Source organism: Rhinolophus ferrumequinum, chromosome 5 (assembly GCF_004115265.2).
Source record: "Rhinolophus ferrumequinum isolate MPI-CBG mRhiFer1 chromosome 5, mRhiFer1_v1.p, whole genome shotgun sequence".
Classification (NCBI taxonomy): domain Eukaryota; kingdom Metazoa; phylum Chordata; class Mammalia; order Chiroptera; family Rhinolophidae; genus Rhinolophus; species Rhinolophus ferrumequinum.
Genome location: NC_046288.1, coordinates 40,626,825 through 40,637,487, shown reverse-complemented (window position 1 = coordinate 40,637,487; position 10,663 = coordinate 40,626,825). Strand labels below are relative to the sequence as shown.

Here is a 10,663-nt window from a genome sequence, read left to right as displayed (position 1 = left end):
GAATAGCTTTTCTTTATCTCACAAACCAGCTTCTGGGATCTAAGAAAAGGCAATTTTCTATTAGCGTCGTTGTCGTTCAAAAGACAAATACTCTAATGAGATTTTTTTAAGCTGTTGCTACCTGAGGAAGCTTAAGCTTCTTTGGTAGTATTTTAAAATAGAATTTGCCCTCCATTATTACTGTAGACTAAATCCAGAGAGTTAAAAAAAAGTCTACCAGGATACTGAAAAGCTGTGTATAACTACAGCTGACCCTTGAACAACACTGGTTTCAACTGAGCAGGCCCACTTCTATGAAATTTTTTCAATAAATATTGTACATGTATTTTCTCTTCCTTATGATTTTCTTAATGTTTTCTTTTCTCTATCTTATTTCATTGTAACAATACAGCATATAAAACATATAACATATAAATTATGTATTAATAGACTTTATGTTATCAGTAAGGCTTCTGATCAACAGTAGGCTATCAGTAAAGTTTTTTGAGAGTCAAAAGTTATACACAGATTTTTGACTGCATGAGGAGGGATTGGTGCCCCTAACCTCTATGCTGTTCCAGGGTCAAATGTACTATTTTCATTGCAGCAGATATCCTGCATGTATAAGCAAAGTATGTTTAACCACGAAGGGACATAATTTGGCTACATGGGTATACCCAGTGGGGGAGAAAAGTCAATCGTTTTATAAGTTTAATAAAAATTGGTTAAAAGTACATTTTCTGCCGTTAAATTCTGACCACTAGGAAAAAATTTCAGCAGACCAATTTAATCTACTTTCTTTTGATGTGAACACAGATGTTCCCTGAATGTAAAATTTACTCCTAAGCAAGAGGGAAATTAAAAACGAGTGCAATATGACATTATACATTTGTCAAAATCCATAGAACTGTACAATAGAAAGAGCAAACCAATATAAACTATGGATTTTAGTTAATGACAATGTATTAATATTGGTTCATCAATTGTTAACAAATTTACCACACTGATGCACGATGTTAATAATAGGGAAACTGTGCGTAGGAGGGGAGCAGGGTATGTGGGAATTCTCTGTACTTTTCTGCTCCATTTTCTGTGAACTTAAAAGTGCCCTAAAAAGCAAAGTCTGTTAATTAAAAAGAAAAATGAGTGTAGAGTTAGATGCTTTTTTTCCCTATGATGTTGAAAGATCACAAAATTTGCTCTTGTTAGTAACCATTAGTATTTTATTTTATTTCTTGTTGAAGTACATTACGTTAGTTTCAAGTGTACAACACAATTATTCGATACCTGTATGTATTGCAAAATGATCACCACAATACGTTTAGCTAACATTCATCACCATGTTACAGAATTTTTTTTCTTGTAATGAGAACTTTTAAGATCGACTCCCTTAGTAACTCTCAAATATGCAATACAGTATTATTAACTATAGCCACCATGCTCTACACTATATACCCATGACTTATTTATTTTACAGTTGGAAGTTTGGGCCTTTTTACTCCCTTCACCCATTTCACCCATTCCCCTGCCTCTGGCATCCACCAGTGTATTCTCAATCTATGAGATGGTTTTATTTTATTTATAGTTTCCGCATATAAGTGAGATCATATGGTATTTGTATTTCCCAGGCTGACTTATTTTACTTAGCATAATGTACTCTAAGTTCATCCATGTTTTGCAAATGGCAAGATTTCTTTCTTCTTTATGGATAAATAATATTCCACTGTACATACGTACCACATTTTCTTTACCCATTCATTTGTCAACGGACACTTAGGTTTTTTCCAATTTTGGCTATTATAAACAATGCTGCAATGAACATGGGGGTGCATATATCTTTTCAAGTTAGTGTTTCTGTTCAGATAAATACCTAGAAGTTGAATTTCTGGACCATATGAGGAACCATTAATATTTTAAGTTTACTCCAAGGAATATCATTATAGCCATGGTAAGCCATAGGCCCTGTTTCCTATCAAACAGAATGATAAAAGATATTAATTAAAAACTGCATTGAGAAATTATTTTGAAATATAAATTTTATTTTAATTTTAATAGGTTATTTAAATAGGTTCTTTTTTTTAGCCTCAAATTTCCTCAGTGTTTTAATTTAGTAATGTGCAATACAACTTTTCAAAATGGAGACAGTATATACAGCATCTCTGAAACTTAAACTATGGAATAGTTTTGCAAAGGACAATTTTTCCACAAATGGAAGCATCATGAAAAATACATGACTCACTTTCTGAGAGAAAATATTATTATATATTTTTGAAATGATAGTGAATCTGAGCCATCACTGACCCTTTGCATTCCCCTCTTATTCATTCACTTACCAAGTTCTACTTATTTATTTTTCATAATTCTGGTTGTGTTAATGAAACCATTTGCCTCCTCTGCCATCATCTTACATAATTCAACATATAATCTAATTGTTAAAAGTGTAGCTAGATGGCACTCCTCTTTAGCAACATCACTGTTACAATGGACTCTGACTTCTTTCTTTTGTAACTTCTTTCCCAGTTGGGAACTTTAATTGTCATGAGTGTACAAGTCCATTCTAGACTATTGCACAGAATAGTTTTGTCTGTTCTAGAACTATATATAAATGGGCTTATTCAGTGAATACTCTCTTTTGTCTCATTTTTTTGTTTTTAATGTTGTTGAGATTCATCTATATTGTTGCATGCTTCAGTAGTTCATTTTGAAAATGAACTATCCCAAAGTTTTCATTAATGAGGGAAGGGAGGTCTCCCTTCTTGGAGAACAAGAAATGTTTCTGAACATCTTCAATCCTACCGCAGACTACAAATGTGCCATTGAATAAACAAATCTGTGTACAAGGGATGCTAAATACAACACTTTGCTTTTGAAAATAAGAACTTACATTCATTTATTTATTTAAAACTCTTCTTTCAAGTACTTATGATGATAGTACTGATAGAATTCAGGTCAGACTTCTAGATTAAATACAGTTTCCTTTGAAAGCACTTCGAAAAGAATTTGAAACAGTTCAAGTTCAAATATGTAATATTGTAACAGAGGTTAACTGCTTTAATATTGGATATCTCAAAACTTAACACCCCATAATAATATTTGCGATTAAAAAGTTTTTATAGCCAGGAAAAAGAGTTATATAACCACAGATAATTATAATTAGCCGTAAGTGTTTATTGATCACCTACCATGTGTAAGCAGATATGCTAGGTTGCTGGAAAAGGGAACTTTCAGGGAAGACAATGAAAAATAAAGAGGATTACGTCATAGTCAAGTTCCAGGTAAGATATTATATATTTAGAAAATCAGAGTAACACAAAATACATTATGGTAAATACCAAATGAAAGAAAGGAGATACTTTTGTGGGAGTTTATGTGGTGGGTGCAACTGCACATAAGCACAGTACAATACAGTACAAATACAATACAATGATGTCGATAGGTAGCTGCTCTTTTTCTTTCTCTCTTTTGATTAAGAAAATATATTTTTTTAGAAGAGAGGCTCTGAAACTTACTGTGTGGGATTGAGAAATTGTAATAGAGACTTACGTTCAAATTAACTTTTTGGCTTTAAATAAATAGTTTTGGTTTTATCCATTGAGGAATGGGATCAATTTTGATGTTGATTTTTTTTCAATGCACTTGTATTAAATGATCTAATTTTAGGAAATTATTTTTCCATGTTGTATAGAATAGACGTAAAAGCCCATTTCAATCATCTAAGTATTATTGAAATAAGTAGTTTGAGAATGAAAGCCCTGAATTGTAAAATCCACTTCAAAATCTATAAACAGTGTTGGCATCTAGAACTTTTTGTAACTTGTGCCATCAAGAATTAACACCTAAGAGAAGACAACAATTGATTTTCACCTAGTCATATTTGCCATTCTTTTTATTGCTAAATATTTTTTATTATATGGTTATACCATAATGTGCTTATTCATTCTCCTATTGATATGCTTTGGGTTGTTTCCAGTTTTTATCAATTATAAATAAAGTTGGCATAAACATTTATGTACAACTTTTTTGTGTGGACATACGTTTCTATTGTCTTGGGTGACTATGAATAGGATTGTTGAATCATCTTGTGGATATATGTTTACAATTAGGAAAAATGCAAAACCATTCCCAAAGTAATGTAAACATTTTATACTCACGCCAGTAATGTAGGAGAGTTCTTTTTTTTGTTTTCCAATTCTAGCCAATATTTGGTGTTGTTAGTCTTTTGAATTTTAGCCATTTTTGTGGGTGTGAAATGACATTTATTGCAGTTTTAATTTGCATTTCTCAGATAACTAATGATGTTGAATACTTTTATTATATACTTATTGACCATTTATAAATCTTCCTGTGTCAAGTGCCTGCTCAAGACTTCTGCCCATTAACCAAGATTATTTGTTTTTATCACTGAGTTGTAGGATATTTTTATATAATCCAGAATTTGTGTATATCAAGAGTGTTTTCAGATATGTTTATCAAGAGTATTTTCTTCTAGTCTGTGGCTTGTTTATACATTTTCTTAATGATAAGTGGAAGCTTGTAGTTTTGATTACATCTGTTTTTTTTCTATTATGATGAGTGCTTTCTGTGTCCTAAGAAATCTTTGCCTATTATTAGATCAGAAAGCTATTTTTCCTTCTGAAAGATACATTTTATTCTAATAGTTTTATAGATTTTAGCTTCTGTCTTTTAGTGTATAATTTATCTTGAATTAATTTTTATGTTTGCAGTCTGAGGTAAGAGTTGAAATTCATGTTTTCCTCATTGACATCCAGTTATTGGGAATTGACGTTTAGAACTTAGAATGCAATAACTTAAAAGCCTGAATGCCAATTACATTGTACTATAAAGTTGTTTGGCTCACTGGTACATATATTTGCTTGAGACATGGTCATCTTGTAGGTAGGCCAATTGCCAAGACTAAAAGTTAATAATCAACTTATTCTTATTGTTTATTAGAGTAAAGCACCATCCAAAAACTTGCCCAATGACAAGAAAAGAGACAGAAAAGACAGAAAAGTCATGTAAGACTTCCTTTTTCTAGATTCTCTCCTGAATAAAATCATAGCAGCAACCACAACCACCACCATAAAACCTGATGTGGCCTCATACAGTTTTATGATGCATTTCAGTGTCTATGATCACGGCTTCGTTTATATCTGTTGCATGTTTGTCTTTTCTGTGACTACATGGAAGAAACTCCTTGTTCATGTAAACATACTAGCTCCAAAGCATAATGTAAAATGGTATAAAACTCAGCACCACTTGGTTGCAATAGACAGAAACCGACATAAAAGTTTTTTAAGCAAAAAAGAAATTTGGTTAGATTAGGTAACTTGCAGAGTTCAAGGGCAGAGGCTGGTTAGGACAAATATGTATTAAACATTTTCCTCATGAAAAAAGTATTTTTAAAAGGTTAAAAATCCCTGGTAAAATTTTTTAGAAGTGGAAGTAGTCAACTGCTCTTATTCTAAAGAAATCTATCATTTGTAGATGTTAAAACTGTATGGAGACTTTAAAATATACTCTAACAGTCAAAGGCAGTGCAAGTTACTTAAATAAAATGGATATATTTGTCCCAATTAGTAATGCAATTTGCATCAGTTTTCCAGAATTATCTGCAATTAAAAAAAAAGAGAGAGACCTGATTTGTTAACTCAGATAATCTGTATTTTCTTTCCACATTCAAATTGCAGTGTAAGAATCAATTTGTTTAGTTGATTTAGTGGATATTTATTTAGGATTTTTATTAGAAAGAAGGGAAACAGAGAAGAAGAACAGCATTGTGCAAATGACCTCCGGGGTCCAGGCAGGGCTCAAATGCTCACACCCGCTCGGGAGTTATTAGCATCCTTGTTTGCGCTGACATTTACAGATACGATATATCTCTCTTTGTGCTGTTTGCAAAAAGCTGAGCTAGTTGAAAAGCAGAGATTGACTGTATTTCCAGCGGTGTTTTGGTCTGCGGGTATTTGTTTCTCAGCACGGCTGTGTACAGCGCCAGGGCTGCATGGAGCCGATTGTCTCTCTGGGTCGTGCAGACCCGCTGCCTGATGTCGTTGCTCATTGTGGCTGCCAACTAATCCTGTTCCTTTATATTTTGCCTGGTCCTCATCTCACCGGAAAACACAGTAGCTGAAACCACACATAGACTTTTTCCTCTTTCCTTTTCCCTCTCGTACCCCTCCCTAGACCTCTCTGGGCTTTGACGTCATGTGTGCTCCTTTCAGTTGCCATAGCAACCCCATTCCCCAAGCCCTCTGTCCGTCTCCTCTGGTAGGTTCCACAATGGTACAGGCAGCGTCACGCTGCACAATGGTTTCCAGGCAGTGAAAGAGGGTGATTCAGCAAGCCACTCTTCTTCTTTAAAACCTGCTCTTCTCTTTTCATTTTTATGGGGGTGGGTGGTTCTTGTTATATGCTTACCTTTTTCTTTTCTTTTTTCATTTTTACTATTTTCCTGTTTTCTCCTCACCCCTCAATTCCTAGGGGCTTGAGTGACTCTAAGATTGGGTTTTCTTGGAAATCACCTGTCCATCAATTTTAAACAATTTGCCCACCTCCAAAGCATCTGTTCCTTATCACAGTTTGGAATGTGGTTAATGGAAAACAAGTAGGGAGGATTTCTGGGGCAAACACTGCTGGATCAGGACCGTAGTTTTCAAGCACGGAATGGTAGGTGGCTCTTTGCTCATTCTGGGTTCTAACCTGTTTTTTGGAGGGTGTGGTGATGTCTATTAATTGCTCCTGGAGCGGTGGGAGAATGAGGATGGGAGAGGGTGGAAAAATGGGGTGGAAAGGAGGTTAATGAAGTGAACTACCTCTGAGGCAAGAAACCACCAGTCTTTCCTGTGTGCGAGTATCTCTCCCCAGATTTGGGTGTGTTGGAACCTTTCTGTTTGCAGTGAGGGTTGGCAGAGGGTGGGAGGGCTTTCTTATTGTAACCAGGGGGTTTCAGACCAATGCACAGCTACAGAAGGGAAGAGAGACAGAGAGAGACAGAGAGAGAAACAGAGAGAGATAGAAGGGAACAGCTGTGCTTGTTAGAAGTGCTGACCTCAGTCCCACATCTAAGAAATGCTATGGCTTCCAAAAAACATTAAAAAAAAATTGTGTCTTTAAGTATGCATTTATATTTACTTCCTGACAGGTGTAACTTAAATAAATATTTTGGGACATATTTATATATTTTAGTAGGGAATGGTATATATGTTTTTTAGTTGCAAAACTAATGGCATTAATCTTGCAGAGACACTTTAGGCTAAATTTGGGCCGGGGAGAGGAACACAGAACAGGGGTCAGGTTAGAGGTAAGAGGACACATTGGCACTGCAGTTATATAGGGAAGGGGTCCCTTTAAGAAAGTGATCTAGTCACAGCCGGCAGCATTTTTTTTTTTTTTTCTTTTTTAATGGCATGGTTCCCAGGTATTCTGTGCTGGGATACTGTGTCCCCTGGAAATGTCAGAGCTCTTTTTTGGTGGGGAGGGGGGAAAGTATATCATCAGAAATGAGCATGGCAATATATTTATCAGAATTTATGTATTTGTGTCTGCTGCAAAATAAATGTGATTTATTGGAAAGTCTTCAAGTGAAAGAAGGTTAGAGATATTTCAAGAAAATTGTATATACACATACATATTTCTCCCCCTCCCCCCATATTTAAATGTAGAAACAAAGTCTCTGCTTTTACCCCCTTTAAGATATAACTTTCCAGGGTACTGCAGTTTAGCCACAGAAAAAGGCTTATCTTAAGGCAGTCGGCCCTGAAGCAATCACAAGGTTGTTTACATGGGTAGTCTTTGCTGCAGAGCCTGACAGTGTCTGTACAGCAGCCTGCCTGCTGCTGGTATGTTGACGATAACTTTTATGAACGAACCAGAAAGAGGCAGCCTAAGTCATATGGGACAGACCACAGTTCAGATGGAAGGAAAATGGATATAAGTGCACCAGGCATCGCCAGCCCAAGGTCCAATTTCTCCCTCTGTCCTTACACTGCTAGTTGTCGGACGCTGGAAGATCACAGAATTCTGATCAATGTATTAAAAATGGTTGCAGGAATGACCCTTTCTCTTTGAGAGGCTTCTGTACATTTTCTGCCTTAAGTGAACACATACGTTGTAACTATAGATAGAGATGCTCTATCTATAGGAGCTCATAAGCTTCTGACTCCACTTTGGAACCGTTGGATTTTAGGGGTCAGACAGTTTGGCTGTAGTATTTTCACTGCCTCTGGTATGTGTTTCCTTCTCTACCTTGATCTTACTCTTATTGGCAGAAAGTCCTGGGTTAGCTTTTTTACCACATAGAGCAAAGTGGATTTCCTCTCCCTCACAACGGAACTAGAAAGGCAGATGACAAAGGTGGTATGACCTTAGATATTACAGTCTTTATGCTTCCTCATTTGCACATCCCTCCCTCCTGTTGTTGCAAAGTATCTTCAATGTGACGGGCTCCTGGAATTACAAAATCTTCACGGTTTTCGTTAAAAAGGCTCTTGATGACGAGGCAGTAAGAAATCGTATGTAGTGTGGAAAATCAGCGGCCTCTGGCTTTTTGCTTGCCTGGCCCCAGCGCAGCCTCTGGCTGGTGTTGGGAGGAGTGTGTTGGCAGTGCTGGAAGGGGATGTTTATGAACAGATCCCGGAGGGGTCGCGTGTGTTTCTGCTGTCATTGTCTGGTATGTCTGTAGTTATTAGTATTTAATAGTTTCTTAGTACATGGTCAATATTTTTCAAGGTTAGAATGAACTTAGAATTGATTGTAGATGCTATAAAATATATGTGTGTTTTAAAAGTATAGGAAAATTCATAGAGTTTCCCTTGTAAGTATATCCTATAGGAATATCATAAGAAAAAGAAATCTGCCTAACCTAAGTAATGGGGAAAAGCCACCTATGTTTAAGGTGAAGCCTCTTATATTTAAAGGCTTTTTCTTTTTCTTTTTTATTTTTTTAAGTTTTATTGTGGCTTTATGTAAGTGAATCTATTACTTTGGATGTAATCTTAGTGAAAAAGTCTTAATACTGATGATAAAAGATAAAGACAAATTGGGGGTTATCTTGTTTGTTAAACATGAGGGCAGATGCTCACCTTTCCTGCGCTAGTTCTGGCTTCAGGTCACATTTGTAGCTAAAAGACTTTGCATGGAATTGGTGTGTTCAAATCAAATGATTGCTTAGTTGCTTATGAGCATAGTGGACTCAAAGCAAGAGAGACTTCCTTCAATTAGAATAAAGAAGTAAACAAATTGACATTTTAAATTCTTTTTCCATGCCTCCTAGACTGTTTTGTCTTGCAGTCTCTTTTAAGCTTATGGTTGGACCTTGCAACATTTATGCAAAAAGAGGCAGAAAGTGTCCAGTAATAACGGGAAAGGAGTAGAGGGCTGTATTTACTGCAGTCTGAATGCTTCTTTCTTACCACGCATGAATCTTTTACACCTTCTTCTGAGGACCAACGACTTGTGGAAAAAGTTGGGCCTATAGACTACTGAGGGAGATGCTTATTGGTAAAGAAGAATAGAATCCATTTGTTTCTTTAGCATATTAGATATATTTATTGTATTACATAAATCTGAAATGAGACATTGCTGCTGATTCAGATAAGAGATCATGCTGTGTATCGATTGTTTGAAAGAGAAAATATAATTTAGAATTGGAGCCTGGGTTTTCAGAAATTTACCTGTCTAGGCATAGTTTTGTAGCAAGGTTGTAAATTTTTGGCTGAAGATTTAGCTTGACTACATGTTATTCTTATGAGGAAATCAAGGCAAAGAGGGGGAATGTGCAAAATTTGTATTCTATATTGTTTAGGTACTATTCCTTCTCCCACCTTTATTTAATGGAGGGGAGCTTTACTATTGCGAATCTTGGTAGAAACGGAGACCTCAGGTGATACTGAATATCCTTAAATAGAAAGAGACATTTCTGGTTTGAGAAGTGGACAACAAATTCATACTTATTTTTGGTAAAGGATTTTATAATTGAATTGACATTTTGGATTCCTAACAAACCACTATGGCCTTTCTTACTGTTTTCATCCCCAGTGACTATGAAATGTAAAACCTTATAGAGGTTCCAGGCTTTTAGGCTTGTAGAACAAATGCTCCTAGGAATGGTAATTAGAGTTTTGAATGGATAAAGAAACGAATGAAATTTCCTTAGAAGCCTTCCTAACCCACGGTTGCTCTAAAACCCTTGTGGTGTGCAGGTGTAAAATGAAGTTCCCTACAGGGCAATCAGCCATTTGCAGAGTGGCCTGCGCATGCCAGGATTTTTGCTACTGTGCGTGTGTGTGTGTGTGTGTGTGTGAAAGCAGGAACAAAACAAAACAAAACAAAACAACACCACAACCCAGCAGTGACTTAAAAATATTAGAAATTCATCCTAGTGACTTGTCTTCATGGAATTAAGACTGCCTCCTGGTTTTTGGATGCTAACCTTCTTAGGTTCTCCCTGTGCTTCCTGAAAATGAGTTTCTTCAAGTAATTGTCCCTTTCTCAAACACTGGACATAGGATCTGAAAACATTGATAGTGAAGAAAAGCTCTGAAGTTCATTAATTCGGCACTGTTTGTTCAGTGTCTGTACTTCCTCCGTCATAGCACTTACCACACAATATGGTAATTGCTTACTCCTGTGTTTCCTGTATTCTCTATTAAATTATAATCTTTGTCAGGGACAGATTGTGTCT

The 10,663-nt window shown here is 35.9% G+C and overlaps 1 protein-coding gene across 12 annotated transcripts in view; it reads left to right on the top strand.

The window, feature by feature from the left end:
- The first annotated feature begins 6,249 nt into the window (after positions 1 to 6,249).
- Positions 6,250 to 10,663, top strand: part of MAPK10 (mitogen-activated protein kinase 10) — a 287,095-nt gene continuing 282,681 nt past the window's right edge. For 8 of the 12 annotated variants that reach the window (XM_033106086.1, XM_033106093.1, XM_033106084.1 and 5 more), the window contains exon 1: positions 6,250 to 6,648. The gene's annotated coding sequence lies outside the window, so the exon portion shown is untranslated. Of the gene's footprint in view, positions 6,649 to 8,406; positions 8,651 to 10,663 lie in introns of those variants that run through there. The other 4 variants (XM_033106088.1, XM_033106083.1, XM_033106094.1 and 1 more) reach the window with 4 other exon arrangements.